Genomic DNA, 8338 nt, shown 5'->3' with positions numbered 1-8338 from the left:
ATAGTTATCCAGTGTCGCCAAAAAACGCCGGTTTCAGTTATAGTAAAAAATAAATTAACCCTTTCTCCCTCCTTCCTTCACCTTACTAATAACTGAAGACTTTTCGACCTACCAGTTAAAATAAGGTAAGATTTTTTTGTTATTATTTCCCTACAGTCCATTTTTAATTTGATTGCGTAATAAACCAGCATTCGCGTAATCGCCACCCCAAGACACGTGAATGATTTCTTAAGAATCTATTTATTCTTAAGAAAAAAATCAAATACTATTGAATTAGTTTAAATAGAATTTAAGCATATCCATTACTGTATTTGTTGAATTTGCAATTTCTTGGAACCGACTATTTTTAAAAACGTATTCTCATACCGTCAAATCGATCATTCACGTATATCATGTTTGAAAGGAGTCTGAATAATATCTGCTACTGTATTCCCATTGGCCATACTTGTTCGTGATACATTGTCCAATTAGACACATTTCTTTGTTACCATCTATCGCGTACGAGATGAATATTTTATCTAACAGTACCGGTAGTTCCGAGGAGCTTCATTTGTTTATAGTCCAGGCGGATTCTGTTGAAAAGCAGACCATAATGGACAATTTCCATAGGAGTCTACCTTTTTTGTGGAGTCACTTCAAGAAGTAATTTAAACATGTACATCCATAAATGTTTCCTTCAATATTATATAATATTTGTAGAAATAATTGTAAAAGATTGTAATATTGCTAGAAATTGAAAATTGAATGTTTATTAAATCCACAAGGAATAATTTCCTGTAGCTGGCTGTATACCATCATCATCATCATCATTCTCTTTGCCTTATCCCTATGCGGGGTCGGCTTCCCTAATTGCATTTCTCCACAAAACTCTATCTTGGGTCATAGCAATGTTAATCCCCTTTACCAACATGTCCTGCCTTATCGTCTCCCCCCACGTCTTCTTTGGTCTTCCTCTCCTACCCCTTCCAGGAATCTGCACTTCAGCTATTCTTCGTATTGGGTGATTAACGTCTCGACGTTGAACATAACCAAACCATCTTAACCTATGCTCTCTCATTTTGGCATCAATTGGTGCCACACCTAGACTTCCCCTAATATACTCATTTCTAATTTTATCCTTCTTTGTCACTCCACTCATCCATCTAAGCATTCTCATTTCCGCCACATATTCGTTGTTCCTCTTTATTTTTCACTGCCCAACATTCAGTTCCGTGCATCATAGCCGGTCTTATGGCTGTTTTATAGAATTTTCCCTTCAGCTTCATTGGAATTTTTCTGTCACACAACACACCACTCGCTTCTTTCCACTTCATCCATCCAGCCCTAATTCTACTGTATGCATCTCCATCTATTTCTCCATTACTCTGTAATACCTATCCTAGGTACTTAAAACTATTGCTTTTCACAATCATTTCACCATCCAAAGATACCATTTTATTTGTAGTAACTCCATCTTTAAATGAACATTCCAAATACTCTGTTTTTGTCCTACTAAGTTTTAAACCTTTTTCCTCCAGAGCTTGTCTCCACTGTTCCAGTTTTTGTTCTAAGTCTCTTTCACTATTTCCTATTAACACTACATCATCAGCATACATTAGGCACCATGGAATGCTACCCTGTAGTTTCGCAGTTATCTAATCCAAACCTAATGAGAATAAATAAGGACTAATCACCGAGCCTTGGTGCAATCCTACTTTCCCCTGAAATTTATCAGTCTCTCCCACACCTGTCCTAACACTAGTCGTTACTCCCTCATACATATCTCTCACAATCTTTACATATTCGCCAGGGACTCCTTTCTTATTGAGTGCCCACCACAGAATCTCTGGAGGAACTCTATCATATGATTTCTCAAGATCAATGAAAAAATCCTTTATAAAAGGTATATTTATTTAAAAAATTTCAAAGGGCTACATCTATCTCAGAACGTTTTCGATCTAAGCAGATCATCATCAGTGCTGTTACATGCAAGTCGAAGCTAAAACAAATAATCTCCGGACAAATATTCCCGGACAAAAAATCCCCACAAATTTCCCTGGACAAAAAATCCCCGTAAAAAAATACCAGGACAAATAATCCCCGGACAAAAAATCCCCACAAAAAATCCCGGACAAATACTCCCCACAAATTTTTTTGGACAAAATATCCTCACAAAAAGTCCCGGACAAAATATCCCCAAGAAATATTTGCTGCCAAATAATTCTCTAAAAGTTTTCCCGCGGATGCAATCGACGCAAATGTTTTTCAGCCTTAGTGCATGAGATGTTGTTCTGAAGCTATTTTCTTGTGGCATTTTTATAATTTGGACGTCGAAACGTTAATAAAATCATTTTTTTAGTAAAATTGTGGCTTATTTCCCATCAAAATTAGTTAATTAGTGCATGAGAGTTATAGAAACCAATCGCCATGAAACCGCTTTTCGGTACGAAAATAATGAATAGCAATTAAGATTAAGCATGGATTGTAATTTTGATTACCAAATTTCGAATTCCAATTCCATGTCGAAAACTTCAAATTTTACATGACAAAAGAGTAAGTTTTTTCAAAAATCGTGGAAGATATGGGGAATGAGCTAAGTTTGTGGGATTCATGTTTTAATTATTGGCTTAAATCTTTTGCTCACTTTGCTTTGAATACCTAACTATGTTCAAAATATTGCGTATTCATATTCGTGATAATAACTGGTCGTCTTGAAAAAGATAATCTTGATTGTAATGCAAAAAAACCTGTTCCTTTTCCGCTAGCCTTGAAAACGATAATCTTGATTGTAATGCAAAAAAACCTGTCCCTTTTTGTAAATTTAACATAAAAAATATTTAGTCATTATCATCATCAACATCGTTCCTACATAACTCTTCGAGAGTCTTTGCCGCGTTTACTATTACTTTCCATGTTTTTGGGTCCTGTGCCATTATTTCCCATTGTCCCATTGTAGGTTGGGTCCATTGTCCCATTGTAGGTCGTTTGTCACTTCCATTTTGTTCATTATTCTCTGACTACATATTTCCACCTTTTTCTAGGACGTCCTACAGACCTACTCCCATCTGGCCTCTCTCCGAGCAGCTATGAACGGTTTTGGAAAAACTCACATTTTTTTGTCATGTAAAATTTGAAGTTTTCGGCATGGAATTGGAATTCGCAATTTGGTAAAATTTCGGGAAAACTTTTAGAGAACTAAAAGACTAAGTTTTCACTCTGATGGCATATAAAACAACATAATGTTACTCTACATTCTACATCCCACCAGACTGAAAACAATGGGAACCTTCTCTGGTTACACCTCCGAGGCTTCTACAATTTGCAAGCCATACGGATGCTGAGACTAAGGAAGATGAGGGAATTTTACAATTTATAATTCACGTCCCATCTGCTCAGCGCAGTAAAGTTCCAACGAGAATGGTTCCCTTCGTACTCCGGAGTAAACATGTAAATCAAAAATGAATAACCATTTTCAATTTAGTTGCAAAACGAAAATACAGCTGCACCATATTCTAGTCCAATCAGAGAGTGCAGCAAGCACCTCTACCGGCTTTGAAACTTATTAGTCTCTCATCAGGAGGCACATATGCTGCTCTTTCTGATCCAACCAAAACAAACCCCGGCGTGAAGTCACGGATTGCAACGAACGAAATGGCATAGATTAACTGGCATAATCTCATTAATAACATAGGCAACTGCTAGCAAAAGACTAAGTTTTCACTCTAGTGGCATATAAAACAACATAATGTTACTCTACATCCCACCAGACTGAAAACAATGGGAACCTTCTCTGGTTACACCTCCGAAGCTTCTACAATTTGCAAGCCATACGGATGCTGAGACTAAGGAAGATGAGGGAATTTTACAATTTATAATTCCAGCATTAGTTGTTCCAACATTATGTTGTTTTATATGTATATGCCATCAGAGTAAAAACTTAGTCTTGACTAAATCCGTGACTGCACGCCGGGGTTTGTTTTGGTTGGAGCAGAGAGATCAGCATATGTGCTTCCTGATGAGAGGCTAATAAGTTTCGAACCCGGTAGAGGTGCTTGCTGCACTCTCTGGTTGGACTAGAATATGGTGCGGCTGTATTTTCGTTATGCATCGAAATTGAAAATGGTTATTCATTTTTGTTTTAGAGAACTATTCGGCAGCAAATATTTCTTTGGGATTTTTTGTCCGAGATTTTTTGTGGGGATATTTTGTCCAAAAAAATTTGTGGGGATTCTTTATTAAATTTTACTTGTAATATTACTATCATCCAAAGGAGCCACTCAAAAATACTACGCATGATCACAAATGCACCTTGGTTCGTTTCGAATTTCACATTACATGACGATCTGAAGGTTCCATTCATCACAGATGTCGTTAAAGATAGGTACAACAAACACCACACGAGAAAATGGAAAAACACCCCAACGAAGCCTTACAGCCCCTAATATAACCACAAATTGCCCGAAGGTTAAAGAGATTATGGCCAGCTGACATGAAGACAACCTAGGGCTCCTTCACTGGAAGGAATTCCTTCACGCCAATGAGGAGCCCAGCTGCCAAGTCAACACTTTAACTTATAGAATGTATAATATTCTGATTGTTAAATGAAGTATGATTAAAAAAATCAATTTTTGAAGTTATACTTCTTTACGGGCGTAATGACGGTGAAATTTTATATGGGAAAACCTAGCGACCGGGCGCATGCGCATTATAACTTTGTTCTGATTGGATGTTCAAATGACATGACAAAAATTATCCGATATGGCAGCTGTGACACAGCTGTGGGACTGTGCATGGTTTGGTTATAATTTATGCTTGTTGCGTTTTAAAATTTGTAGGAAGAGAAACAACAAACAAAAAGTTAGTTAATGGTTATACTGCCTTTTTAAATAGTTTTCATATTATATTTTTGGACTTATTTACATAGAAGAGATGATTGTTGCATGCCAATGTGAAAGCTCATCAAACTGTGCCTAGTATGAGTGCCGCAGATCTCGCTTATTCAAAGCTAAATAATCTTTCACTGGTAAGTGTTTTATAAATAGTTGATCAAATTTTGTTATGATATTTGAACATAGCCACTTCGCACGACGCAATTGATTGCGAAATTTATTAGTCGTTATAAGGGCTCCGATACCTACCTTGAACCTACCAAAATACATAAGTAGTATGTAATACTTTTATTTTACACCTTAATATTCACCTAATATATTGTCTTCTTACCCTATGTTTTGTTGTATTTTTTCAATTCTAAATCATTTCAATTCAAAATCAAAATAATTTGATTTACATAAGTTAAAAATGTCAAAAGTTTAATCCGTTTAGTTAGTCGATCTTCGCACATAATGACAAGCTGTGTCTGTAGCGCAGTTTTAATGCGGGTGAATCCCAATACAACGCAAATACCAGCCGCGTGGTAAGTTGGTTCGAATCCCAATAGAAACTTTTATTTTTTTATTTTTTTTTATACATTTTATGATTGTAAGTATATTTATTATATAATTTTATTTTCAGAAAATACGTATTTAGTTAAAAATTTTTCCGACAATTAATGTTCAGAAATCATTTGTGGCATTTTTAATGTGTTTGTGTGTGTTTTATTTTTTTATTATTTTAATTTTTGGCACTGTTTTAATAAAAATGTTTGAGAAGTATTAAGTATAAATTAATTTAATATTTAAATAAAATATAAATAAAAAGTATATTAATTTCGTTTATAATCATATAATCATATAATAGAAGTATAACTTCTTACGTGCGTACAAAGTACACACACATTCTTTTTTTAATTTTTAGCAAGTATTATGTAAAATTGAGAAACGAAACTTTTTTGAAGTTATACTTCTTTAGGCGCGATTGGGAGTGAATTTTCATTATTCTGCGCGCATGCGCACACTGACAGTATGGCGTTAGTTGCCAAATCTTTCAAATTATGTATAAATATATCAGTGCAAGAAAAGGTATGAAAAGAATATATTAGTGTTTTTAGTAAATATATTTATTATAATTTTTGTGTCTGGATTAGTCTTCCTCGGGAGTAAGATAAGTATTGTGATGTAATTGTCTTTTTACGTGGTTGACTCTACTATTTTATTATTTATGTTTTTAGGCACTAAGTTTAATTTAATTGACTTTATTTATTTTTAATAACTTACACTTAAAGAAATAAAGAACACTGAATTTATATCCTTTAATAACACTAATTTACAAACTTAACATTAAAATACTGCATTATTTTTATTCGTTACAAAATAACCACGGCTTTATTAAAGACTACACTAAAACAACAATTTATCTAAATGTCTAATACATATGTACAATTTACATTTACATTTATTTCGCGTCCGAACATCGAAAATATTACTCGACCGACGACTACAAATTTATAACTCACTCTAATTTCAAAAATGTCTCTTTATATACAGGGTGATCAACTTCTGTGACAAAGTCCAATATATCTGTTATTATAAAATATATGAAAAAAAGTTGTGAATAAAAGTTATAGATACCTTTAATGTACACATTTTAAAATTAGTGAGAAATATACAGGGTCCTCCATAACACGGCGCCAAACTAAAGTTTTGTTTTTTTAAATAGAACACCCTGTATTTTATTCAAAATCTGGTTTCTCTACATTTTTCTGATTAAAAAGATATAACACTTGTCTAGGGTTATACTGAGTGTTTCAAAGTTATGAGCACTTTTATCAAAAAATCATACTGATTTGATCGCCCTGTATGACTCTAACAGTATAATATAAACTTATTTTTTTACTGCTGTTGACTGTCAATATTAAAGTAGTTTTGCAACAACGTGCAATTTTTTTATCACTACACAAATTGTATACAGGGTAAGTCAAAATGCAAATAAAAGATTTTCTTCATATTTTTAAATGGAACACCCTGTATTTTATATTACCATCGAAAAGTTCTTTCATTATACTTGCATATCTTTTAAATATTCCCTATACCTAAAGTTATTAGTTTTCGAGATATTTTAGTTTTATTGTCGATAACTCATAGATACGTTTATTACAGTAAATTAATTACCCATAATATGAGAAACCTCCAATGAGTTTGTTAATGATAATTAAAAGTAGACTGCATTTCATTTTTTCTCCAATTTTATGGTAAATTATATACAATAACGACAATTTTATATTTACTAACAAAATGATATTAATTTTCCGCGAAGAAATGGAAACTATAGATTGCTGCAAGTTTTTGTTTAAGGTGGGTTTGAAATAATTGACACAAGAACTGTCAGATGTAAGATTTTAAATATCTGTACGTTTTTACTTTTGTTATTGATTATAATTGTTTGCCATATTGTTATAATTGTTACCCAACAATGAATTTTAGTCGTGAAGAAATGACAGACATGATATCGTTTTTAGGAGAGTGTTTCAAAAACTCATTAGTTGCCACAAGAATTTATAAGGAATGGTGTCCATAGCGTCAGCAACCAAATAAGATAGCATTTGACAACTTATTTGACAGGTTTAATCGTACTGGCTCTGTTTATGAAGCAAAGGAAAAAACAAAATTCATTATTACGAATGAAAATTAATTAAATGTTTTACTGCCTGTTACAGAAAATCCTCATACAAGTATTCAAAATATTACAAGAGAGCAAGATATAAGTTATGGATCTATCCAGAAGATAGTCAAGAAAAACAACATGCACCCATATCATATACAAAAGAGTACAATTTTGTCAATGGTCACAAAAACAAATAGTTATACTGAGAGATTTTTTTGAGTTTGTCCTTTTTTTTTGGAGACGAGGCAACATTCCACAAAAATGGTAGTGTAAACAGACACAATTTTCATTATTATTCCACAACCAATCCGTACTGTGCTCAGACACATAGTCAAACAAGATGGTCCTTAAATGTTTGGGGTGGAATCAGAGGCAATTACGTTATAGGTCCTTCTCTCTATGAGTAATCGGTAAATGGTGAGGTTTATTTAAATTTTCTAGTGAATCATTTACCTATTCTACTTGAAAATGTATCATTAAACATCCGCCAACATATGAGCCCCTGCTCACCACAACGCACTTCTCAACGATGAACTATTTCCTGAAAGATGGATAGGAAGAGATGGGCCAGTTCACTGGCCACCCAGATCACCAGAATTAAACGAAGGTGACTTCTTTTTTTGGGGTTATATTAAAGACGTAGTCTATAGGGCACCTCCAACAATAGTTGATGATATGAGAGTAAGGTTTCAAAACGTCTTTCAAAGTGTCACACAACAAATGTTTACAAACATCTGTAGGTCTTTTTAAACTCATCTCCAGGCTTGTGTAGACGTTATGGGAGGTCATTTTGAACACCTTTTATAACATAAGAGGTACG

Source organism: Diabrotica virgifera, chromosome 3 (assembly GCF_917563875.1).
Source record: "Diabrotica virgifera virgifera chromosome 3, PGI_DIABVI_V3a".
Taxonomy (NCBI): Eukaryota; Metazoa; Arthropoda; class Insecta; order Coleoptera; family Chrysomelidae; genus Diabrotica; species Diabrotica virgifera.
The sequence above is the reverse complement of the archived record's forward strand: the minus strand, read 5'-3'. Positions refer to the sequence as shown.